The following is a 27,856-nucleotide window of genomic DNA, read 5'->3' on the forward strand; positions in this document are numbered from 1 at the left end:
GAAAGTTGCGCCAGTCAAAACGAACGATCGAGTGGGAGCCGCTGATGACGTCACACCGGTGTATCACAACCGGAAGCTGACGAAACCTGTGAATAGGTGTTCGTGTGTGTATTTAAATCCAAAGATTATGTGTTAAGTGTAATATGCGTGAATGAATTATGTGTTTATTTTTTAAATATATATATATTAAATTGGGAATGGATTATAATTGGTTATAAAATAGATTAAGTATTTGTATGTGTATTCAATGTTAAACCAAGGCCACGTTAAATGCCTTGGCAAGGCCATACCAAGGCAATGTTAAACCGAGGCCAAACCTGAAGTCGGTAAGGTAAGGTAAGGTAAGGTAAGGTAAAACTGTATTACCCCACAGGGGGAAATTTGTCTTGGGCCATCACCCATGCTGCAGTCAGTACACAAACAACACACAATAATCAACAAATAAGGCAATAAATAATAGAACGAGAAGTAGAGATTTGCAATTACAGCTCCATACCGCCACTATTTAACATCTTTACAGACACCGGAATAAAAGATTTTTAAATCTATTCAATCTGCAGCGAGGAGCCCTAAACCTCCTCCCAGAAGGCAGCAGCTCATACTCTTTGTACAAAACATGAAGTGGATCACCAACAATCTTTTTAGCTTGTGTTAAAGTAGCAGGTTCATAAATAGTCTGCAATGATGTCTGTTCTTTCACTCCAATAATTTCCAAAGCAGTGTGGATCATCCGTAACAGTTTAGTTCTACGTTGTATGGACAGATTACCAAACCAGGCTGTAATGCTATATCTAATTAAGCTCTCAAAGACTGCCTGATAGAAAATGATCATAAACCCTTGGTCCACACCATAAAGTCTCAGACGACGCAAGAAGTGCAACCGTTGTTGTAACCTACTGCAAAGACTATCTACATGAATATTCCATGTCAGTGAATTATCAAAAGAGACCCCAAGATATTTATATGAAGGGCCCTGTATGATGATTTCATCGTGGATAATCACAGGCCTGTGATCACCAACTCCGCTAGGGTCAAACACCATCTCCCTTGTTTTATTGACATTCAGAGCTAAGTGGTTGTCCTCGCACCAGTTTACAAACCTACCAATCTCTGCAAGATATTCAGACATGTCCACTTTCTTTTTCAATAAACCTAAAATTGCAGTATCATCTGAGAATTTAATGATGTGGTTATTAGAATACTGCCTTCTACACTCATCAGTATACAAAGTGAACAAAACCGGTGAGCTAACACAACCCTGAGGGGCTCCTGTACTCAACGTTCTGAATTCAGATAATGTACCATTAACACTAACCCGCTGCCTACGATTGGTCAAAAAAGAATAATACCATTTTATAATAAGTGGATGAACTTTAAAATTATTCAACCTTGCAATTAAGAGATGGGGCTGCAGCATATTGGCCCTCATTTATCATTCTTGCGTAGAAACGGGCGTATATGTTGGCGTGAGATTATGCTTACACTCCTCTCACCGCCTGATTTATGAAGCTGTGCGTACCTTTGAAATCCAGGTGTACGCAATACCTACCCTTGATAAATGCCGCGGCTGAAAACGATCATCATTAGAATAACACGCCCCTATATATTCAAGTATCCGCTTCCCCCACGCCCTCATTTTACGCCATGGACACACGGAAGACGGCAAAGAGGAGACACTTCACCGACGTGGAGATCGAGACCATCCCCATCATGAAAAATTATTATTAAATCAAACAACAATATTGTTGATGATAAATTCAAAGTTAATTGTCTTTTTTTTCAAAACGCTATAAATCCATCCATTTTTGTAAAAAAACAACAACAAAAAAACAACATACTATAAATTAATATAAATTAAATAAGTGCAACTGCATGAAATAAATAAAAGCCAAACAAAATAAATAGTAAAATAAATTAAATAGTACAAATAAAAATAAATATTTACAATGTCACGTTCCACCACATAAAACAAATAATTAAAAAATAACACACAAATACAGTCCTTAAATACAACAATGTTAAAAATACATTCAAATCATTTAGTAACACATTTAGGCTAATAGTCTCTGCCTTACACCGCCACGTTTTCCCCTCTTCCGCATCCGCATCCGCATCCGACGGCCTTCCACCAGTTTTCTCCCCTGCAATGCTCTCGGTAGCTGGGAGGCGCGTGTGAAACTAGGCCGGAGCAGCAAGAGTTGGTCACGGGTATAGTACAGAACCGCCTTCGACATCAGCAAGTCCTGATTCGCCAGCATGGAGTCGCATTTAATCAGCCATATGACTAAAATCAGCATCAGTCCTCTTAATAAAAACAGCATTGTGTACCCAGATTGAGCACTGTGTTAAAAATCAATAAATAATACAAACAAACACAAGGCAGCAGCACGAGGTAGCCCGGGTCGCAACAGAGCAGCGCCACTGGAAGATCAATGATCTTTCTGAGTACTTGTACTTAAACTGGTACTTGTTTACCATGTCGATGCAAGAGTGCTTCAGTAGTGCCTCGAGCAAACCCCAAACCCTTTCGTATTCTGTGGATACCGTTTTTGCCTTATATATATATTGAGTATTTTTATGGTTATTTTTTTTCCTTTTGTTGCTGTTTTGGTACATTGGATTTGTTTTGGGTTTTGTCATTTATGTGGTCACTTGTAAATATTCTACACTGTGGATGAACCTCTCTGACACTGTAAATAAACTCCACCTTGCGAGTCATTCCGCCATCATTTTTCATCCCTTTACAGACAATCACAAGTGCGTTCCATTAGTTCTTTTACATGAATTGGAATTGGAATGTGTGCAAAGGATTGTGGGAGATTGAAGGACACGAAGAATACACTTGATGCATCCTTCAAAATGATCTGAATTAAAGACACAAAATGTCTGTCTTCAAAAGATCCTTCAAACTGAGACGACCTTCAGAGGCACTTGATGATGTGGCAGTCGAGATATGCAGCCTTACTAGGACACAGCCACGGTTTGAGAAACACCCGCAAATTATGTACAATATCCCAGAAATCAGTCTGTGCCCCGTGATTTAAACACCTCTGATTTCTTAGTTTATCTTTGTTCGTAATCTTTTAGACTGTAATGATTGCACTCAGTGTTACTTTTTTTTTTTTCTACTTCCTGCTCTGCTACTGTTCGGACGCTCTTGCTTACCGCTCCGCGCTTTGCTCTATCGCTTTTATATTTTTATATTTTATCTCCTTTTATCACCTAATTTTAACTTCAGCTAATCAGCACAGTGCTCAAACGCTTGGATTACTACAAAAAAGCAGAATTCTTTTATTCAACCAGCCTCCCACTGCTTACATTCCGGGGAAGAAAACACAACTGCCTACATTCTAAAGGATAAGAGAAAATGCCTCTTCTGGAATCTACTTGCTGCACTAACTGCCAGAGACTTTTACAAAGGATTGCAGTTCTTGAAACAAAGTTACTTGTGGGACCACCAAACCAGACGGAACACACAACAGAGCTTCGTCATGGACGCCCTCAGCATACAGCCGGTGAGTCCCATGAATCTAGTCCTCCTCGACAGGCCATACTGAGTGTAGAGAAACAAGCCGATCGACTTACAAATCGATGGCAAAAACAGGGAGCGAGACCCAAAGGCACTCGAGACATCAGATTGTCACAAGCATCACATATTGCCGCAGTAGCCTCCTCTACCCCAGATACGGCTTTGACAAGGATTGCAAACACTGGTCTCCTACCACCGCCTATACATCTTGAGAACAGATTTGAAGTATTAATGAATGAGGAATCCCTGAATGTGATGAATGTGATCGAACACAGACTGAACCAGCCAGTAGCCAACACTGCTAACTGGCACTCAAGGTCGAGCAGACAGCGGCACTCAGCTCAGACCGCAGCCGAGCCCAGGACTCTGATAGTGGGTGAATCGATAATCAGAAACATTATTAGCAGGGACACAACTACGTACTGCCTTCCACAAGCAACGACTTCTGATGTAAACAGGGAACTTGAGAACATTCTGACGAAACATAAGACTGCAAATCGACTCATCATTCATGTGGGGAAAAATGATATTCATAAAGAGCAGTCAGAACTCCTTAAGAAGGATTTCAATGAACTTTTTGAAACACTTAAAAGACTGAAAGTACAAACATTCATCAGTGGACCACTCCCAGCAAGAGGAACAAACAGGTTTTCACGGCTGCTTGGGCTCAACACATGGCTGCAAAAAACCTGCATTATAAAAGGAGTAAACTTCATTGACAACTTCAATCTTTTCTGGAGTCAGAGGCAACTGTTTCAACAGGATGGCCACCACCCAAACAAACTTGGTTCAAGAGTGCTAAAGGACAATATCTACTTCTCCCTCAATCATCCTTCTGCAGTGTGTGCCAATCCACTCAACCTGAATGGCACACACACACCTGGACACAGTATGAATGACCACAGGACTTAATTTCAGCACGTGGATGGACATGCGGTTGACATATCACACAAGGACAATGATAACACCACTCAGCCAAAACAGCCTCTGCTCACGGACACAATCTCAGCTGAGCCCTGCCCACAGAGCTCACCACAGACAGACTGTGACATACTAGAACTGCTCCAAGTTTCAGCTCCCAAGGACGACTTGCTGGAAAACCAGGACAGCATTTTACAGCCTCCAATAACACCAGAGAAACAGCCCCCTCCAGCCTCTACCCTCTCACCAGACACGTTATCCCTATCTCCAGCATCTCCACAGCATCTTCTGTGCTTCTCAGAGAAAATGGAAAAACTGGTGTTTGCTGGAACCAAACTATCTGCAAGCCCCCAGACATCAACCAAAAAACGGCAGGCCCCAAAACCACGAAAGCCTGCGGGCCCAGCTCGCTCTCCGCTTGTGAGAGCTCTTCGGCCTCTGCAAAAACGCCAGGGCTCACACACCCTCCTCTATCAGCTCGAGGTGAACCAAAAACAACTGATACCAGCTCTCAGTGATATGTGCCGGGTGCCCGCTATGAAAACAGTAACTTTCTCAAATGTTTACAGAACAAGCGGGAACCCAGTGTGCCTGTATCTTTCTCTATTGCTGTTCGATTACATGATAGAAAGTCTAAGGCCTTCAAAAGCCGTACAGCAAACCCATCTAATCTGGTGCCTATTACACGCCAAACTAAGACAAAAGTAACAAAAAGTAAGACTGTTAAGTTAGCACTATTAAACATCCGCTCACTTAAAAATAAATCACTTCTAGTCAATGACTTAATAACCACATACAACCTGGATTTTATGCTTCTAAATGAAACTTGGCTAGAAGACAGCTGCAGTTCAACAGTCCTCAATGAAACAGCCCCTCCTAACTTTACTTTTATGAGTGTCTGCAGAGCGGGTAAGAGAGGTGGAGGAGTAGCTGCTCTTTTTAAAGATGTCTATCAATGTAAGCAAACATCATTTGGTAACTACCCCTCTTTTGAATATCTGGGTATTGTGTTAAAAGGTGCCCCACGCATTTTACTTATCATTATTTACAGGCCTCCAAAATACTCTCCAGCCTTTGCTGAGGACTTTACAGAACTGTTATCAACAATTTCCTCAGAGTTTGACTGTTTTGCTATTACTGGAGATTTTAACATTCACATAGATAATGATACAAATATGGCAAAAGAAATCAAAACTGTTTTAAAAACTTTTGATCTGATTCAGCATGTACATGGACCCACACACAATCGTGGACACACTCTAGATTTACTTATCAGTAAGGGTTTAAACATCTCATCGATTGTTATTAAGGAGTTAGCACTGTCTGATCATTTCTGTATTTTCTTTGATATATTGATCTCTCCTGCCATTGAAACTAGATTTGTGTCTGTCAAGAAGAGATGCTTAACTCTCTGGGGTCGGCGGTCTCGCCGGCGATACCAGCTCACTTTTTTCCTTATCAGTGCAAAAGAGACTCAAATTACTCTGTTAATTTTGATCTTACATATAAGTGTTGTACATCATTCGATCCTGTTAAGTTTGTATTTTTTTTGTGGAACCTCATAATAAAAACAAAGTGTTGTGCTTTTCGCCTGATAAAGAAAAATAAACATGATGCGCGTTCTGCGTTCTCTCTGTCAGTGAAGTCCATTCTGAAACGCGTCCGAAACATCATCTGTAACTCTGCAAATACTCAGTCAAACAGGTATACAGGCACACAGGCATGAAGCCTGAATTATCTTCTTTTAAATGAAGTAATTTATATAAAAAAATTTTTTTCTCATTTTATGTAATCTGTACGAAAAGAGAGAGATGATAGTCGTTCTCGTCTCAGCTCATTAAAGTTAATTTGACCAGGCCCACGGAGCGCGCGCTCTATTCAAACACAAATGCTCTGAGGCGATCCACGCCCACATCAGCTGGATAACCACCGAAAGAGACTCATATTTACGACGCTGTGAGGAATAATACTTAATATCTTAATATCTATCTTATATCTATAATAATATCTTAATAATAATCCTGGAAAAAATTACCTCAGAAGTAGGCTACAGGTAGTTTCATTTGGAGGAGCAACGGATCCAGCCGAGGAAATAGGTACATTCTTTATTTTCAAGTGCTTTGTGCTAATCGCGATATGGAATAGTGTCTGTAAACAAAAAGACTGTTTGAATCGCGTTTTTGTGTGTGAATGAATGAACAGCTTTTACCTAACTATATTCCAATACTGAGATGAGTAAAAATCGACTGAAATATGTTGAAATAAAATATTTTTGTATAAGCAACGTATTAAACTGCAAATTAACATTTATATGTCCTAATCATAAAAACGATATGTTACATATGAAAGACAAGATGTCGTTTTTACTGTAAAATACTGCCACATCAAATAAGCTTGTTTGCTAAGATGTTATTATAGTGTTTGTTCGATTGTAAGCTATATTCAAACTAATTAATCCGCAACTGTGAAATATGTATGATTAAATGTATACTTTAGTATATAATACAAAGAAAGATTACATTTGAAATATAGTTAAAATTTTAATTGTTGTTGTAATTGTAACCTTTTTATTAAAATAGGAAAAATATATGTAGGCTACATATAAATAAATCTTAGGTAAATCTTAAAAGCTCAATATAAGCCTCCTCTTTAAATTATTTGTATTGTGTTTTATTAGTGACACATTTGGGATATATTCCCAAACTTTCTGTAAAAACAGTATGATAATTAACTGCACAATTACTAGAAATTTTTACATTTGATATTATACAATTTGCAAGCACAATTTGAAAAATAAATAAATAATTGGAACTGTGAACCAATTTTGTATTATATAGGCATATATATATATATATATATATATATATATATTGTCATTGCATTCTTGTGGCTCAGTGACACACCTGAATAAAAGGGTCATTAGTATGCAGCCCCATTATGCGCTCATTATGCGGGCCCATTGTCTTCTCAGGTGTGAATCACAGCAGGTCACACCCCTGCGCATATTGCCTTTCCAAACAAAAAGTGTCATTTTTAAATTTAAACCAATCTATTGTTTTATGTGAATGATAAGGCAGGATGATTTTCAGATCATTTTGAAGAAAAAACTCTAGGCGACAACATCCATTAGTCAAAAGTCTTGTGGACAGATATTTAGTAGGCCTATGTGTTTTGTGGCCTTATTTCAGAAACTTTAAGTTTTAGTTTTTTCAATAACCACGCATAAACAATATTCTCTCAAAAATACAAAAATGTACATACATGTTGATAACACATTATGGTAGCCCTGTGTGTGCTAAATAGAGTGTAATTACACCTTTGCCAGTAATATGTTTATAAGCAACTGAAAAAAGCACAAATTTCAGAGTATGTCAAAACATCTCAAGGACCCCAAAAACACCTTGGACCCCAGAGGGTTAAAGGAGAACACTAGTGTGCTATTTATGAAGGCTATATCTTTAACACCAAGCATATCTGCTGACTCTGTTGATTTTCTCCTTGATTCTTTTAACTCAAAGGTTAAAGGTGTAATAGATTATATTGCTCCTGTGAAAGTCAGGAAGAGTGGTAGACAAAAAGCACCTTGGAGAAACTCAACAGCTGTGCAAAATATGAAAAGAACATGCAGAAAAGCAGAGCGCATGTGGCGGAAGACAAAACTTGTAGTCCATTATAACATCTACAAAGACAGCATCCATGCTTTTAATATTGAACTAGGCAAAGCTAGACAGACTTTCTTCTCAAATATTATAAACAGCAACTTAAACAACACACGCACTCTTTTTGCTACTGTAGAGAGACTGACAAACCCCCCAAGCCAGATTCCCAGTGAAATGCTCTCAGACATCAAGTGCAGTGAGTTTGCTTCTTCTATGAGAAAATTAAGAATATCAGAAAGGTGATCAGCACATCATTGAGTTGCGCTGGGGTCAGACAGATCAGACCACAACCTGAGAAAGTAGTTACTATGTCTGTTTTCGAAGAAATTGATGGCAAAATTTTGGAAGAAACCGTACAGCACCTTAAAACATCAACCTGCGCCCTTGACGCACTTCCCACATCTTTCTTCAAAAGTGTGTTAAACAGTTTAGAAGCTGATCTCCTAAAAGTGGTTAATGCCTAACTTCTCTCTGGTAGTTTTCCAAACTCCCTGAAAACTGCAGTTGTCAAGCCCCTCCTGAAAAAGAGCAATCTGGATAAGACTATATTAAGCAACTATAGACCGATCTCAAATCTTCCTTTTATAGGCAAGATCATTGAAAAAGTTGTCTTCAATCAGCTGAACAAATTCTTAATCTCGAATGGATACTTTGACAATTTTCAATCTGGTTTCCGATCGCATCACAGCACAGAGACAGCTCTCATAAAGATAACAAACGATATTCGCTTAAATACTGATACAGGGAAATTATCAGTGCTGGTACTACTCGACCTCAGTGCTGCATTTGACACTGTCGATCACGACATACTTCTTGACAGGCTGGAAAACTGGGTGGGGGTTTCTGGGATAGTCCTAAAATGGTTCAGGTCATACTTAGAAGGGAGAGGTTATTATGTGAGTATAGGAGACCATAAGTCTGAGTGGACGTCCATGACATGCGGAGTCCCTCAAGGCTCAATTCTTGCATCACTCCTATTCAACCTGTACATGCTCCCAATGAGCCAAATAATGAGAAAGAACCAAATCGCTTACCACAGCTATGCAGACGACACACAGCTCTACTTAGCCCTATCGCCTAACGACTACAGCCCCATTGACTCCCTGTGCCAATGCATTGATGAAGTAAACAGTTGGATGTGCCAAAACTTTCTTCAGTTAAACAAAGACAAAACTGAAGTCATTGCGTTTGGAAACAAAGATGAAGTTCTCAAGGTGAATGCATACCTTGACGCTAGGGGTCTAACAACTAAAAATCAAGTCAGGAATCTTGGTGTGTCTCTAGAGTCAGATCTTAGTTTCAGTAGTCATGTCAAAGCAATAACTAAATCAGCATACTATCATCTGAAAAATATGGCAAGAATTAGATGCTTTGTTTCCAATCAAGACTTAGAGAAACTTGTGCATGCTTTTATCACCAGCAGGGTGGATTATTGTAATGGACTCCTCACTGGCCTTCCTAAAAAGACCATAAGACAGTTGCAGCTCATACAGAACGCTGCTGCCAGGATTCTGAGCAGAACCAGAGAATATGAACACATCACACCAGTCCTCAGGTCTCTACACTGGCTCCCAGTTACATTTAGGATTGACTTTAAAGTATTATTACTGGTATATAAATCATTCAATGGGTTAGGACCTCAATATATTGCAGATTTGCTCACTGAATATAAACCTAACAGATCACTCAGATCATTAGGATCACATCAGCTAGAAATACCAAGGGTTCACTCTAAGCAAGGAGAGTCTGCTTTTAGCTACTATGCCAGCCGCAGCTGGAACCAGCTTCCAGAGGAGATCAGATGTGCTCCTACAGTAGTCACATTCAAATCCAGACTCAAAACACATCTGTTTAGCTATGCATTTACTGAATGAGCACTGTGCCACTGTTCGTCCGACTGTTTTTACTGTACTTTATTTTTTATTCTAAACTGTTTTAATTATTCTTATTTGTTTTGATTATTTTAATTTCTTCTATGTAAAGCACTTTGAATTACCATTGTGTATGAAATGTGCTATATAAATAAACTTGCCTTGCCTTGCCTTACTTACCGATCATTTCTGAGTCCAATTAATCTGTTCAGGTTAAACCCATGCAGTGTCTTCTTTGAGAACAACAACATAAACACTAAAGCTGACCACTGAGACGAGGATAGTTTCACATCACATAATCCTCCAGACGTATGAGGTTTAGCTTCGTTCACTAGAGAAAGATCACCCAGTTCATTCAGACAGTGAAACAGATTGATGTATTTATCTGGAGAGGGATTCTCACTGATCTTCTCTTTAATATAGTCAACTGTTTCCTCATTGTTGTGAGAGCTGTTTGCTGTCTGTGTCTTTAGTTCTTGTAAAAGACTCTGATTAGACTTCACTGACAGGCCCAGAAGGAAACGAAGGAAAAGGTCCAAATGCCCATTTTTACTGTGTAAAGCCTCATCCACAGCTCTCTGATGGAGATCAGATAGTGACACTTTGCCTCCATTAGTTGGTTTGGTAATCTGGTCAAACACATTGATGTTATTGTTGATAAAGGAGAGATGCACATATAGAGCTGCTAGATGTTCCTGAATGCTCAGATGAACAAAGCAGAAGACTTTCCCCTGACACAAGCCCAACTCCTCTCTGAAGATCTGAGTGCACAATCCTGAGTAAACTGATCCTTCTGCCACATCAATGCCACACTCGCTCAGGTCTTCCTCATAGAAGATCAGGTTGCCTTTCACAAGCTGCCGATACGCCAGTTCCCCCAGTTTGACAATCATGTCTTCATCTTTCACGTTCTTCTCATAGTCCTTCTCATGTTTGATGTTGGTCTGAATGAGCAGGAAGTGTGTGTACATCTGAGTGAGAGTCTTGGGAATCTCTCCTCTCTCTGCTCCACTGCACATCTCCTCTAGAACAGTGGCTGAGATCCAGCAGAACACTGGGATGTGGCACATAATAAAGAGGCTCCTTGAGGACTTCAGGTGTGAGATGATCCTGTGGGCCAGACTCTGATCCCTGATTCTCTTCCTGAAGTATTCCTGCTTCTGTGTGTCACTGAAGCCTCGTACCTCTGTCACTCGATGGACACACTCAGAGGGGACGAGATCCGCTGCTGCTGGTCTGGAGGTGATCCAGATGAGAGACGAGGGAAGCAGATTCCCCACAATGAGGTTCGTCAGCAGCTCGTCCACTGAGGCGGATTCAGTCACATCACACAACCTCACATCGCTCTGAAAATCCAGAGACAGACGACACTCATCCAGACCATCAAAGATGAACAGCACTTTATACTCATCACTGGATATGGCCATTTCTCTGCTTTCAGGGAAGAAGAGATGAAGAAGATCTGAGAGACTGAGTGTTTTGTCCTTCATCAAGTTGAGCTCTCTGAAAGCGAGTGGGAATATGAGCTGGACGTCCTGATTCTCTTTCCCTTCAGCCCAGTCCAGGATGAGCTTCTGCACAGAGACTGTTTTTCCAATGCCAGCGACTCCCTTTGTCAGCACAGTTCTGATGGGTTTGTCTTGTCCAGGTAAAGGTCTAAAGATGTCACTGCATTTGATCGGTGTGTCCTCTGTTTCTGCTCTCCTGGACTGTGTCTCAATCTGTCTCACCTCATGCTCATTATTGATCTCTCCACTTTCACTCTCTGTGATGTAGATCTCATTCAGGAGTGTTGGGTTTCCCTGCTTTGATATTCCCTCATACAAACACTCAAACTTCTGTCTCAGATTTGATCTCAATGTGTTGAGGACTTCAGCAGGTTTAGAGTCATGGCTGTAAGATTAAAATACCACATTATTACACAAGTCAGAGAAGTAAATAGCCATAAATTACAACATATATTATTTGTTAGCTGTATAATGGGACACAGAACATCATTAGGTTTCTGAAATATTTCAATTCACCCTTCGCTGGGAGTTTGATTTACAGGCGATCTCACCAATCATAATCCGCTATTTTTGTCCAACAAAGCAGTCAGGAGAGGTAGTCCAAAGAGGTGGAAAAATGGTGTGTACTGAAGTCTTTCTGCGGTTGAAACAACATTGATTCTGATGTTCATTCATGTTTATTTGATGTTATATATTAACTAGAAGGAACAGATGATCTGTTCACGAGTAGCTTCAACTGAGGCTCTACAGCGATCTGTCACGACACAGTAAAGAGCCACAAAACGGCATTGATTGTTTAAAGGGACACTTCACCCATTTGCATTAAGCTTTCCATTGTTAGAAACCCAGTCATACTATTGAATGGTCGTGCAACACTCTCTCTTTCCCCTGAGACGAGAGAAATCCACTATTTACCTTTTCGACTTCCTCCTACAATGACGCAAAAATCGTCATTTTACGTCATTGTAGGAGGAAGTGTAAGAGGGGGGGATTTCTGTAAAGACTACAGCACTAGTTCCCACCCTTTCAAACCCGCCCATAGGAGGCTGGACCTAATGCGCTAACAGAGCTATCACAGATCAATGGGTGGGACTTGCCTTGTGAAATCAATATCAGCCATCTTGTTTATAAGCTAAGCTAACAAGCGCTGTGGAGATAGGAAGTTATGACAATGACGGAAGAAACTAAACATGATATGGAAGAAGAGGATTTTGAAAGAATCCGATGTTCGTGGCTATCTTTACGAGCCGCAGTATAGTGAAGAGCAGCTGAGGCTGATGGAGGAACAGGAGGCGGACGAGGAGCCCGGACTGGCTCGAGCTGAGGCGGACTGCTGGTGCCTGTGCTCTTGCTGTGCGCTACGGACACAGATAGAGTCTGTCTGCTGCAGAGAATTTCAACGATGGCAATTTCTCCTGGACGAAATCTCTGAATCAGACGAGCACACGGACGTTTGTGTTGTGATGTGAACCATCCTAGTTTCGCACCGCATATGTTCTGACTGGAACATCCAGGTAGCATGCAATAATTCACCATATAGAAAGAAATACAAACGAGGAGTAATTCGCTAATGAGTTTGCCAATGTAATGGGTTCGTCGTTGTGGGAAGGAGGAGGCGGAAACCGGCGAACATTTAATCATTTTAATAGTAAAATAAACAAATACAAAACAAAAGTATAAGCCAGCTGGCCACACACAACAGAAACAAACAAAACATAACATAAAATCAGGCCTGTTCCTTTTATGCCTCCGCTCCTCCGTGAGAGATATGAGACCGCTGCGTCTCACAGGTGTCATTCATTATCACTCGCGCCACCGGCCTCGCGCCGTCCTCTTACGTCCCTTGTCCTCGTCCTGCTCGCCACAGCCAACTAACTAGACATTTTGTGTGAAATGAATTTCAAACTCTTTTGGCAGCTAGCCTTGTAGACGGAAGAGTGATTTCTTTTCTCTGATGTTTGCGCTGTTCTGGATTAGTTGGAGTGGCTTGCGGAGCTGTGAAATGTGGTGCATTGTGGGAGTTGTTTTCTTACATACAAATGCGCCCAAAAGTTATTTTCTGTCTTTTCTCGGTCAAGAGGGCACCAAATTCAAAATTTCTTTTACATTTCGACTACATATATGACCCACTTTCAATAAAGATTAATGTTGCAATGGGTGAAGTGACCCTTTAAATTTGAAAGTTGTGACTTTGTTTCATATCAAAAGTAACCTGGTCGGTCCTCTCTGTCGGCGCGTTGTCATGGCTTGTCGGGCATAGCAACAGTAACTAAAGGGGGCGGGTCTTCACGAAAGGTCAATTATTAATCATGTGTTTGAGTGATGTGAATTGCAGCATCTAAAATTAATCAACAACAACAAAAGTCCTGCATTTTACCTGAAACCAAGATACATGCGTTCATTAAAGTCTTGTGGTTGAATCACAGGCATGAACACAGTTTTGTTTTTAACTGGTCTGGATGGAAGATTTGACCTTAAATCAGAATGAAGAGGGTAAAGAAGTTTTTTGTGATTGTTGCGGGGGAAAATCCTTGATTATGCGGCACGTTTTCTTAAAAAATACGATGGAATATGCGGGAAATTTATGCAATTTCATTTGATGAAATTGCGGGAACTTGCAAAAATTGCTGGGAACTTGCAAAAACTGCGGTTTGACGAAAAAGAGAGAAAAAAGTTATTCCCCCAACACCCTGTTCTCACTAGGCTACTAATAGGGCTGCACGATACAAGGAAAATATGCGACATTGTTGTTGAGTATTGCGATAACGATATAAAAATTTTATTAAGCTTTTTTTTTTTAAATCATTTATTTGTAATGACCATACTCAAATAAACAGGTAGGCTAAAATATATTCTTCTAATCTTCAGAAGAATATCTCAGGGTTTTTTTCAGAAGGAGTAAAACTTGCAAAACTTTGATTGATGGTTGTCTGTGAGACTCATTATTTCAAATGCAGGCGCGCGGCAAGCACGCTCAAAATGGAAGTACATTTCTCGTCATCATGGAAAGCCCTCAGCGCAGTTCATGGCTGCAGAAACGACAGACGCAAGTGCTTGTGGAAAGAAGGAGATAGCGGCGCGGCCGCGCTTTCCAGGCGTTTTTAGACGCGATATGTGAACGGCCACTTACACAGTACCTGCATTTGTGACACTTCTCTATTGAAGTCAAAATATTGCCATATTTCAGACGTACAGGCCAATCAGGATGCTCTCTGTCTTACATGCGCTTCATGAGAGACACACGCAACGTGTCTCGCTCTCTCCCTCTCTACCGTTGGAGCACAGTATGTTCTGTCTCGCATGCGCGCTCTTGTTCGCTCGCTCTAGATTCTGGGAGATTTTAACTAATTTGCGGGCATCAGCGAGCCGCTATCAATATGCGGGAGACTTCCGGAACTTCCGGGAGACTTGGAATATCTGAAAATAAAGTAATTTATTGCACCTCTCTGCGATACGGATATTGCATACTATTATCGCGATAACAATAATTTTTCGATATATCGTGCAGCCCTAGCTACTTCCTTAATGTAAAGCGTCATTTCTTATCACTTCCTATGATAAGCAATCATACTACATCACAGAAAGTGCTGGGAATTAAGTTCTCATCTTGTTTTATTTCAGACCTTAATAAACACATGGCTCAAACTTACAAAACATTGATGAGTCAAACAAGTTCTGTAGCTTTACAAAAGGAATATGCAACAACTTCTGTAAAAATGAATAAATAAAATATAAAAATATAAAATGTGTGCTTCCTGTTTTACAGCTTTTTTTACTGTCTATGCTTTTCGATGATGTTCACGTCGCGTAATTACGTCACTTCATAATGTTCCCATGGCAACAGGGGAAATGGCTGCTCTTGTGTAAAGCAAACGCAACATTTTTCAACTTTCTGCTAAGATATATGTGACTTTTTTGCAGAGCACAATGATAATCAATAATAGACTGAAACTTACAGGATTGTAACTCATTAAACTGATTTTTATGAAATTTTTATTAATTTACACCAAATACTATAAGTATAACTTTAATTTTTTTTTAAATCGATTTATAAAAAAGAGAAAGAGGCCGTTTGTCTCCACTTTTAAAATGTATTGGGAAGTTTAGTGGATGATCCATAGAGCGGTCACTCTTCACAGACACACAGCTGGACTCTGGGTTTGAGCTCTTCTGCTGGACTGAACTGGTTTTTAAACTAAGTAAAATAAAAAGCAGACAGACTTATAAATGTTGTGGACTTTTACAGGAATCTTCTGTCTTAGGAAACACTTTTGCTTTAGCGTCTGTAACTCAGTGACGTTTCGCACTGTGTCAAACTTTGATTATAATTATTTTGAGAAATTAACTTACTGGTTTGCAAATGTTAAGCTTAATTTTAAAAAAAATTAAAAAGCGACTGAGAAAAACTGTAATATTAGGAATTAAAAACAAACAAATCGAAAACAACAATAGAATTATAGATTAACTTAGGGGGCTTTTACACTGGGCTCGTTTGCTGCGGTCCGAGCGCGTTTGTTCCTGGCGCCCCCTGCAGCGTTGGTCTGGTTTCACACTCAACTTGATTCTATCGAACCCTGGTGCGTTTGCATGCATATTGCGTCATCGCAAACGTGCACGGCGCATGATAGAAAACAGAACGCGGGTCAATATTGTGTTTTTAATTAATTCGCTGCTATTATGCGCAGTTGAGTGAACAATACAAGTTTACTGTGTGTGTAAGTGACATTAGGTGGACTTCTGTGGCTTGCAAACGGACTCTTTTGAGGAGACAGTGGATTTCCAAATTTGTTGCCCTGATTCCACGAGCAATGCACGAATACACTGCAGGCTCACTCTCGCTCGTATCCAAGGTGTATCATCAAAACTATCATCCCGTACAAGTGTTTTATTTAACTGAATACATCAGGCTATACTTAAAAATATTTTGGTTTGCAGTAACAGTAAAAAAAACTTTTTTTAAAAAGGGTCGGTAGGTAGGTCTATATATTTTTTTTTTCAAGATTCAATGTAAAAAAAAAGGACAATTTTGTTCATGGTGATTACGTCGGTATGAATTTAAACAAATTTGCATATCGTGACGTCACTGACTGGGTCTTTAACCCATGCCTTCGGGCGCACCATTGCGAACCTCATTCTGATACAGGTTATAGACCACAAACAATTTGAAATCTTTGTCAAAAAACATATTTATTGCATTAATTCCAGCTGCATTCATTTTAAGAAAAAAATAGGCAGAATCAATAATAAAAAAAAGAAGCCACTAGATTTCAATGAAAGTGGATTTTCAGAGGGAAACAAATAAATTAAAATGACTAATCTCACCCGCACCGGCCAATAAAACAGCGCATTTGGCAGTTTGGCACCATTCGTTTACATTTGACCCATAAACCTCTCTGCTATTATTAACAGAAATCAGTGAGGTGGTCAAATGGCTAGGCGCATTGTAGAAACTATAGGCCTATTAAGTAGTCCTGACGTATTATGAAATGCTCGATTTTCTTTAGTGCAATTTAGTACATTTCGGTATGGGATGTGCTGTTTTATTGGTCAGCGCGGCGCTAGTGAGATTATTTCGCGCCGCGCTGACCATTGGGTGGCACAAGCAAACACTTCCTCCCTGCACTGTCGAGTCTGTCGCGGCTCGGCCCATTGAGCCACGCAGATTACATGTCAGCGCAGCGCGAACTCTGTAACCGCGCCGTTTCGTCCCACTTTCGGTGTGTTTGGCTTCTCATACTTATGTGTGTTCGTTTGTCAGAGCCTGCAGTTGCTGTGTGACGCGCGTTCGCGGCGGGTATATTGTGACCGCGACGAGCTGGACGCGCTCCGAGAAAAGGCCGTTAACATCGAATCCCTATTCCCTATTTGACCATTAAACGTACAGTATGTAATTTTTGGCCACCAGGGGGCACTCGAGCTAAATAATAACAAAAGACGTACTTTGATGACGTCGGGAAAGAGCGTGGGCTCACGGGAGTTGTTGTCGCTGTCAATGACAACCAGCCCTCTGAGGGAGAGAGAGAGAGAGGGAGAGCGCGCGCGAACCAGCGAAACGATGTTCATTGGAACACGCGCGATCTGTCATTCCCCACATTCCTCACTCATTCTAACTATGTATTTTGATAATCACGTCTTTTCGGACAGAGAGATATGAATTATCAGACCCCTATTGAATCAATATTCCATCTAGCTAGTATTAATAGATGTTTAAAAAACACGGTCACCTTTCGTTAAAAATCTAATTACGTTTATACTATGATATCGAACAAGATAACGTTAGTGAACTGCATATAAAGCTACTTTCTCCAGCTATATATAGAACAAATATGAATTTACAGCTACATGAGAGCTAGCCCGTCTGTGTTTTACACATGACATCATTTCACAAAATATACGGATAGATATAGTTAGCTGAATGGGTGCTTACCTGTTTATTAGAATGCAAGCGAGATCGGCATCTCTCTGTAGCCTAGGCTATATTTAGCTTGTCACAAAACTCTCTACATTTTTTAAACGCAACCCTACAGTTTACCCGTGTCATGCTTCTTCTCCTGTCCCAAACACTTCTCGGGTCATATTTTTCACCCGTATGTTTGCTAGGGTGAACATTTTGATTACCAAAAACCAGGACACTCGGCCAGCAGTTTTTTTGAAAACCAGGACATTTTCATCACTTTATTAAAACAGCCAGGACGGCCAGGACAGAACGTGAAAACAGGACATGTCAGGACTGTTGGTCACCCTAACGTCTGCGCTTTGAGCTGGCTCCAGCAGCAGAACGTGCAGGCAAAGCGTAATCGTGGTTCATAAGTGTCAACCCAGTCGGGCAAAGCCAGAAGGATGAGTTTAACTATAGATCTACCTGTTGAGCCACTCGTGATCGATTAGTTTTACCGCAAATTTGTTCAAATATCCTGTAATCTAGAGCAAGCGTGCATGTGAGACAGATGTTGAGCTCCTAACCGCGCACGATGTCAGAGAGGTAAGCGAGCGAGAGATCTTGCGCGTGCAGCCAAACCCCCTCAAGTTTGGTGCAGTTGCAAAATGATACTAGCTACTACTTTTTTTTTTCTACGTCGTTTTCTTTTCTTTTATTGGCGGTAGTCCGGTGTTCCCCTTTGTGTTTGGCGGTTTCGCCGGGTTCCGCAGGAAGTTAGAGAAATAGAGGAGTCAAAGGTTATATGACGCCATAGACGGGCGACAAAACGGAAATAAAGAAACGGGCCGTGTCTTCGAATTAAACTATACAGTTCTCCGGATTTGAAAGTTGGTGGAAACTGTCGGGATAATGTAAGTACATATCTCATAGAAACATATAACAAAGATACAGTTATTTTTGCTATTTTTAAAGCAGAAAAAATACATATTGTGCATTTAAGAATTTTGAATAATGAGCGACTAAATGTAGGCTCATACAGACGTATTTCACAAGCAGCCGCGCCGCAGCCATCATCACCGGGCGCTAACCATTGACAGTGAATGAAACGAAGCGAACGCACAGGCCATAGTGTGACATGCGTAAACCAATGGTGTAAACATAATCATCATAGATGACGCCACGGGTTTTTATTTAAAAGAAAGAACATAGCCTACGCAATTTATATTTACTTACTATAATAGAATTTATATTATTTTATTGCATTTGTATTAGTTGTTTGAAGAGTAAAAAAAAAATTGGTCGGTCTTAATGCAAGTTTACAACCGGCAAGTCGGTCGGACTAAAAGGGGAAAAAAATAAAATAATTGGGTCGGTCCTAATTTGACAGGGTCGTTCGGGTTACAGCAAACAAGAATATTTTTAAGGATGGCCTCACAATAAGCTAAAACGCATGCGCAGGTTACCTTACTTCCTGAACATGTGCGCACCCGAGTCCGTGGTGCTTTCACATTCACGTGATCGCGGCTCGGTTCGGGAGCAACCGAACTCAGACCACCTCCTCCAGGTAGTCTCGGGTTCGGGACCCCAGTGTGCACCCAGGCCCCATGATAGGTTGACATTAGCGATTTTTCATGCGAACCGTGCCCCGTTCCGAATTAAACTGCCAGTGTGAAAGCCCCCTTAAAGGTGCTCTAAGCAATGTCACACGTTTTTAAGGACAAAACTTGTTTTGTCACATACAGCAAACATCTCCTCACTATCCGCTAGCTGTCCCCTGAACACACTGTAAAAATACGCTGTCTGTGTAGACACCCCAGGCTCCACACACGGCAATAATAACTGTAGCTAACCCGCGCCACTAAACATAACAAACTGTTCCAGCCAATAACCGACAAGAAGGGGGGGGGATGGCTTTAAAGATAAACCACACCTGATTCAACTCGTCAGCTCATTAACCCATGTAAGTATGAGCTAATGGGTTGAATCAGGTGTGTTTAATTAGGGAGACAAAGAAAACGTGCAGTGTTGGGGGTACCCCAGGACAGGTTTGGGAACCACTGCTCTAGATTACGGTGTAGGAACCATATAAATATAAACACATTCATTTTTCATCAAAAAAACACTTTGAAGAAACTTTATGATATTTTTATTTTATATTTCATGCTAATTTCCAAACAAAAACACAGGCAAAAATAGGTAAAAAATAAAAATAAAAATTCTGTAAACTTTCTTTGCTCTGTGTGTCTGTGGGCTGGGTAACTCTTTTTCTGTGATGTAACACAATATTTAACAGTGTTTGTTGAAAGTACCTGCGTCCTGGAGAGAAATCTCCATCTCTGGATGCTTGTGAATCAGCCATGATGAAGATGCAGGAGAATCTGATGAGTTTGATCTCCTCCACTGACTCTGATGAAGAAACATTCAGACACAATAAATTATTAAATATAACAACCTTTATAATGTAGCTGGACATGTCTGGAGTGTGTGAGAAAAATGATTGTGTGACTGCACTCTCAGAAAATCTTTTTTGTAAAAAAGGTACAAAAGCTGTCACTGGGACAAAAAGGGTTTCAAAAGGGTTCTAATATCATAATATGTACAATTAAGGTACTAATACACTTTTGGTACCAATATGTACCTTTGAGGGACCAATATGCACTCTTTAGGTACAAAGGTGTAGCTTTTGTTTAGGTACAGCCGCAGTGACAGCTTTTGTACCTATTTTTCTGAGAGTGTGCGTTCACTCAAGCTCATAATTACAGACAAACACCAACGAACAAGTCGGCCGTTTGATTTAGAATTTATGAAAAATAACGGACACCGAGAAACGCTGAACATGTTTGGGTGAAAAAACAAACAAACTCCGAACCACAAACATCACGAAACACAAAAGAAACCTTGTAGTGAAAGAAACCCTTAATTAAAGAGTTTATATCAAACAAACAATCACGTAAAATGTCCTCCAGAGATTCATATTAATATGAGAAAGTCACACATGAACACACCTTGATCAAACTTTTACAAGATACAGGATCTCAAACCCTCCAGCGTTAACATTGTAAAGATAAACGGAAATTCCTTCTTAAACGTTGATAAACACTTTGATGCTCTGTTCTTTCTGTGTCGTATATGTATTTTTCCTGCTCAAAATAGCGACAGGAGAACTAACTTTCACTTTATATTTCTGACGAGAGAGAGTGAGGTAAACAGACGCGCGTTCACGAGAGCACCACGGCGCATGCGTGTGAGAGCATACGTTGCGTTAACGAGCGTTAGAGATTAATATTTTGTAAATAAAGTGGTAAATTATGTTGTTGTTTTTTGCGTTAAGCACTCGCGTCTTTTTTACTCTCTGTGACACTGTGTCTTCTGCGCTCTTCATGCGGTGTGTGTTGGGGAGCTGAAGCACTGAGAGGAGAGAGAGAGGCTTAATAAACTGGTAAAGAGGGCCAGCTCTATCCTGGACTGTCCTCTGGACACCATCGAGGAGACGTGAGCTAAGCTGACTTCATCATAGACAACATCTCTCAGCCTTGCATGAGACTGTGGATCCCTGACCAGTTCCTGGTCAACTTTATTAATCCCCGGGGGGAAACTTACATTCAGCAGCAGTGTGTGTGTGTGTGTGTGTGTGTGAGAGAGAGAATTGTAAAAAAAAAATAAAAAAATTGTATTTTATTTGAATTGAATTGTAATTTTTGCATTATTTCTCTTTTCTCAAAATAGCAAACACACCATACATGTTATTTATAAAGTTTCTGATGAAATCTCTTAGTTCTTCTGCCTGGAATATTCCAGGTCTAAACTCCTCCCAGCAAACATGCCAGTGCGGGCCCACTGTGGGCAAGTGTGGGTTTTCTGTGGGACAGTGTGGGCAAGGGCAAACCCTTTGGGGCCCCATTTGGGCTTTCTGAAGGCAAGCCCACAGTGGGCTTGCCCACATATACCCCTCAAGGGCCCCTAGTGGGTTAGCCCATGCGGGGCCCATAGCAGTTTTGCCCATTTGGGCCCCCATGAGGGTTTACTGTGGGCAACCCACTGTGGGTTTGCCCACAGAAAACCCACATGGGCCCCCAGTGGGTTAGCCCATGCGGGGCCCACAGCTGTTTTTCACTATGGGGCCCCCATGAGGGTTTACTGTGGGCAACTCACCATAACGGTACATTGTTTTAAGTTGTTTAACAGTCATATGTTTTAAGATTAGAAGGTTTAAGATTAGATGCTTAATCAAACTATTTAACGATCCCGTAATATGTCATAAATGTTATTTCATTCAACAGTCCATAATTAACTAAAACTGCACATAATGGATTATGAGCATGTGCATTTAAAATAACAAATTTGTGACTTATAAGGAATTATAAAAAATAATATAGATGTAACTAGGCTATATATATTGTAGGTCTTAATGAGTCTTTATAAATATATTTATAGAATAGTAATATTGCTCATAAATAAGTATAAATGGTGCTATAATTCATTATAAGCATGGACTGCATATAAAGTGTTACCGTATTTATTAAATAAAATTAACTTATTTGTCACAATAAAAACAATGCAAATGGGTTACTGATTTGTTTTGGTATTCATCAGTGATGTATATTTATTATAATACAATTATATATTGTTGATACTAATAAATATATCACTGATGTAACGACTGAGACCAATCAGACACAAACGAAACTGCAACGTCACGGGACCGTAATTTCATTACCATCTTTAATTTATATAAAGCAGTGTTTAGTGCTTTCATATTCTCTTTTAATGTAAAAACAAAAAAAACAAAAAAAAACATTGGTCATAGAACTGCACAATGATTTTTAAATTCATGATTTAAAATTAATGATATTTTAAAATGTTAAATGTTGTATTTCTAGATGTTTAAATGCTGTGTGCCTTTTGAATTGTTCTATGGTTTCAATGCGCGTGCGCGTAAACATTGAGTCGCATTCAAAGCTGTCTGATTCAAAGACAGGAGCGCACGCGAGCAGATGGAAACCATGGAAACGAGGAAACCTCATCAACTGACAAAAAGCAAAACTAGCGTCTCTCGCTGTTGTTTTCGCTACTTTCAGGTAAGTTTAGTTAACATAATCACACAAATAATACATACAAACGTTCCTGACACCTTTCTTACGTATAATTGATACGCTTCTGTTGAATATTTACTTTATAGAAATGGTTTTGTGTCTTCGAAAAAGTCCGTTAGCATCTCAACCGTTTTCAGAATAGGTAGCAGCTAGCTAAGGTAAGGTAACGTTACATTTGAGCTCTTGTTTTACATAAGTTTGGGGTTTTAACCACATCTTTGTGTTGATAACAGTTTTTGATAGTTTTGTTTTGCTGGTAAAACCCTGAAAAACCTCTACAACAAAGGGAGAATTATTGTTTAAACATGATAATAATTTCATATGCATTTATTGCACAATATATATTACCTTAAGATTATATATATATATATATATTCTTTATCTTTTCTGCATTTCATCTCTAGCTTGCTTCCTTGTAATAAACCCTTTGTTCTATTGTAAATCCTATGTAACAATTTTGGCTCTGTGACACATTGCATGTTATGTTCTAATCTAGAACCTTTGTTGTGGAGGGTTTTTTTTTCTGTCCCTCCTGAAATCACTTTTATTATCAATCTTCTAGAAGATCATCATGCTGATGGCCTGCTGCACCCCCTGTCCAAGACAACCTCCGTGCGGCTATGAACTCGACTAGTAAGCAAAACCTCAAACATACTGTTCAAACGTTGGGGGTCTGTAGGTTTATGCTTTTTAATGAAGTCTCACACTTTACATTCATTAACCCCAGTTTTTTTCAGTGATGTCGTCCCTGAGAAGCCTGAAGGCTGAATAGGCGGCAAATATAATGTTATAATGGTCATAGTTATAATAATTAATTTAACTATTATGATAACAGGAAATCATGGTCATTGGTGTTTATATATATTTTTTTTCTCTAGGTGTGTTTTTAACTATGTTGGCCAATGAGACAGACACCATACTGTCCAACTCAAAGATATATATATTTTTTTTATTAATAAATACTGAAATTCTTTTTACTTTTAAATGCTGAATTCAGGGAGTCGACAACTTTAGGCATAGTTATTTTTCACAGATATCTGGCCAGTTTACTCATGGCTCATACTCTTAGCCTTTAAAATGTTTGAATTTATATCCACAATGCAATATCAGGGGGTAAAGATATCATTAGAGTTTTTAAAGTTATGGCTATGCTCTTGTTACCAGATGAGATATAATCATTTGACCCTGTGATTCTTCAGGACCAGATCTTGATGCCATCCACACTCAGTACATGACGAAGGTGAGTTTCCCAATATCACAAACCAAGAGATAGAACACAACAGGCCTTCATCCATATTAACTCACCCATACGTAGGGATAGGTACCAAAACCCGGTATTAAACATTAAACGGGCCCTGGGGCCAAATTAAGGAAGACCGCATAAGCCCAGACGTTATCAGTTCTGCTGACGGTACTGAAGAAATTACACACACTATTTATTATAGACATTGTCTTGCAAATTCTGTGAGGATTAGGAGGGGTGTTTTAAACAGTCTTCATACAACATGTTTTTCAGGCTGGTTGTTTGTAATTTTGTAAGAGTAGGGAGAAAATAAAACCTTTATTAAACATTAATGAAACGCATGTTCATGTTTTGTAAATGATTAGTTAATCATTAACTAAGCAATTGTAAATTACTTATAACTGAATCTACAAAACATGATACATACAACAATTAACATATCACTTATTAAACATTTATGAAACGCATAATCATGTTTCATAAAAAATTTACTTAATCATTTACTAATCACTTGTAAATGACTTGTAACAATTTACAAAACATTCATAAAATGTTAGTATATCACTTGCTAATCATTTATGAGTGTTTTGTAAACCCTTAGTTCATCATTAACTAACCAATTATAAATGACTTACAACTGAACGTTATTATAAGCCGCAGCTCTCTCATTAGCCGCCTTTCCACTGCCGGGCCAGGGCCGAGCCGTGCTAGTGCGTGCTAGAGCCAGTCGCGTTTCCACTGTCACTTCCGGGGCTTGATCGGGGCTTACTCGGGTCCAACGGCCAGGATTTCTGGCCCGTCGAATACCTTGGGCCAAAGCGGGCCAGCTCGGGCTAGAGGCGTGCTCAAGGTAAAAGGCGGAGTTTATCGGTGTTATGGAACGTTATGATCTGAAGCAAGATGCACATTTCACTTTTTTATATCGCGCAAAATAATCGCTGCTCGAAAAGGTGAATCGCCTGTACTGGTCTGTCGAAGATACCAAAGCTCTTCTGAGCATTTGGGCAGAAGAAAGGGTACAACGTCAATTTGACGGCGTGTGAAGAAACGAAGACGTTATAAAATACATCGATGCTGAACTTTCTAAGCTAAGCATTCAGCGAGCAACGCTTCAAGTTTAGGAAAAAAAAAGTTGCGGGCGCAGTATTGTACAAGGCGATTCAAACGCACAATGGACAAAGCGGAGCTCAGAGAAGGAACTTTCCAAATTCCATGGTTCGACTTGATGGACAGTGTGCTGGGTCACCGTCCCTCTGTTAGTGGCGACTCGCGAGACAATCTGGACACTATTGCAGGCTGCAGCCACGGCCGGTGAGTTAAAGGGATACTCTACTGGTTTTTCATATTAAACTGTTATTCCGTGAAAAGTCCTCTCCTCCTCCCTCTCATTTCAACGGGAGCGGACTTTTCACGAGTGATGATATTACTGCGCCGAGTCGAAGTGCTCCCAAGCACTTGCTATGGTATTCTGCCATACAATATAGTTATCCATTGTACACGCTTAGAAAAGCGCAACGTTTTATTTTGTGTCACCGTTCTTGGTCGAGTTACACTACTCTAGTAACTGTGTTTAAATAGGGAAAACGTGGAGGTGTTTGGTCGCTTCTCTTCTTGGCACGTATTGAATGAACAGGGCTGAGATAAGATCTAACAAAGTTTCGCCGCAAGACAGCGATTTAGTGCACGCACTGAGACGAGAGAGGTATGTATCAACTCGTCTTAGTTAAGGGAATAACATAGTTTAATATGAAAAACCAGTAGAGTATCCCTTTAATATACATGCTATCTTCCTAACTTAAAAAATAAATAAATTCATAATACCCGCTGAAATGGGTTGGGTAGCGGGGGCGGGGTTTAGGGCAGCGCTGCGGGGCTACTGGCCCGGCAGTGTAAATGCAAGCCCGGTGCTTGAGGCCCGAGGCCACTGGCTCGGCTCGGCTCGCTGTTAGCCCTGGCCCGGCCCTAGCCCGGCAGTGGAAACGCGGCTATTGACCTAGTAGTCAGTCATTCTCTCAGTTGAGCATTTATAAATAGCACCTAGAACAACCCTTATTTTGTTTTTAACATTTGTATTTCAATTGATCCTTTCTCACTTAGATGCTGTGAAAAAAATCAGTCAAGCCACTGCATGTGAGGTGGAAGCCTCTATAAAGACATGGCTCCGTGATGCCAGGGACGGAGATGGGGGAAGGCAAGGAAGGGCCAGAACTGCAGAAATACCTACTGGTGCCCCTGAGGGGATTGCTTTTTAATTTACTTTGACGTGTTTTAAGTGTTCTGTGTTTCTGTTTTTGTGGTTATTGCTGTTTTAAACTGTATTATTATTAATTATAATTATTATTTAATATAAATAAATTATTTGGGGGAAAAAACATGACCCTCGATTTATTGCTGCTAACAAGTGCAATTGTACTGCATATAGTAATATGGGTGTACACACTCTGTGTGCTCAAACTTTGCACCTGCACCCACAGTGTGCCCACATCCAGCCCACATGAGGGCCTGCTCTAATTTGTGTGGGCCAGCCCAAAGTCAGCCCACACTTTGAGCTGTCCCACTGGGGTCCCAAAGTGTGGGGCCCACACGTGCCCCGCATTTCACGCCGGTATCTGGGCCCACAGTGGGCTGCCCGCAATGGCCCCACATGGGCCCCTATAAGGGTTTGCTGTGGGCCCACAACTGGCCCCAATGGGGGCCCACTCTACTTACTGTGGGCCTGCCCACAGTCAGCCCACACTTTTGGGCTGTCCCACTGGGGCCCCACCTGGGTCCCAAAGTGTGGGGCCCATACGTGCCCCGCATTTCACGCCGGTATCTGGGCCCACAGTGGGCTGCCCGCAATGGCCCCGCATGGGCCCCTATAAGGGTTTGCTGTGGGCCCACAACTGGCCCCAATGGGGCCCACTCTACTTACTGTGGGCCTGCCCACAGTCAGCCCACACTTTTGGGCTGTCCCACTGGGGCCCCACCTGGGTCCCAAAGTGTGGGTCCCACACGTGCCCCGCATTTCACGCCGGTATATGGGCCCACAGTGGGCTGCCCGCAAGGGCCCCATTCGGGCCCCAAAGAAGCATGTTTGCTGGATCAGTCTTTGGCCTAAAAAGTAGAAATGGTGATTTTCTGAAAGAACTTGAAGACCAAGATGTCCTCGTCTTCCAGGAAAGCTGGTGTAGAGGTGAAGCGCAAAGAAAAAAATTGTGACTTCAGTGTAAATTCAATTCAATGTGTAAAAACTGCTAACCACTCTTTTATACTTTCTGGTTCGGATTAATTGAACGGCTACAGGTTGTCCGGTTAGAACAGTATGTCTCACACCAGGGGGTTCTTGTAGATGCTTTATTGTGCAAAGGTCAGGCATGTAACCATGTATGCGACCATGTATGTGGTTCTGCAACAAACAATATACAGAATATGAATAAACTTAATTACAAATCACAGATCTACAACAGTATTACAATACTGGTATAAATATAATCAACAAGGTTAAAGGGCCTTAAAGAAATAAAGCAATATGATAATATACATATATTTATAATTCTGTATCAATGATTATTTCCACACTATATGTCTAATTCACGCAGTGCTAACAGCGAAAACATCTAACGCGCCCGATAGACATGCCCGTACATGTTCCCCGAGACCCAATCGAAGTC

General features: G+C 40.5%; 1 protein-coding gene and 1 long non-coding RNA gene across 51 annotated transcripts in view; both read right to left on the bottom strand.

Moving 5' to 3' along the window:
- Positions 1 to 27,856, bottom strand: part of LOC130072179 (protein NLRC5-like) — a 912,375-nt gene that overhangs the window by 78,990 nt on the left and 805,529 nt on the right. The gene's annotated exons all lie outside the window — the stretch shown is intronic.
- On the bottom strand, positions 15,588 to 21,033 carry LOC130072184 (uncharacterized). Its single transcript, XR_008804087.1, has 3 exons — positions 20,873 to 21,033; positions 20,177 to 20,273; positions 15,588 to 15,671 (listed from the first exon to the last, which is right to left on the bottom strand). It is a non-coding gene; the product is annotated as an uncharacterized LOC130072184 (long non-coding RNA).

The sequence above is a fragment of the Rhinichthys klamathensis genome, unplaced genomic scaffold (genome assembly GCF_029890125.1).
Source record: "Rhinichthys klamathensis goyatoka isolate OS25496 unplaced genomic scaffold, OSU_Roscu_1.1 h1tg000481l_1, whole genome shotgun sequence".
Lineage (NCBI taxonomy): Eukaryota > Metazoa > Chordata > Actinopteri > Cypriniformes > Leuciscidae > Rhinichthys > Rhinichthys klamathensis.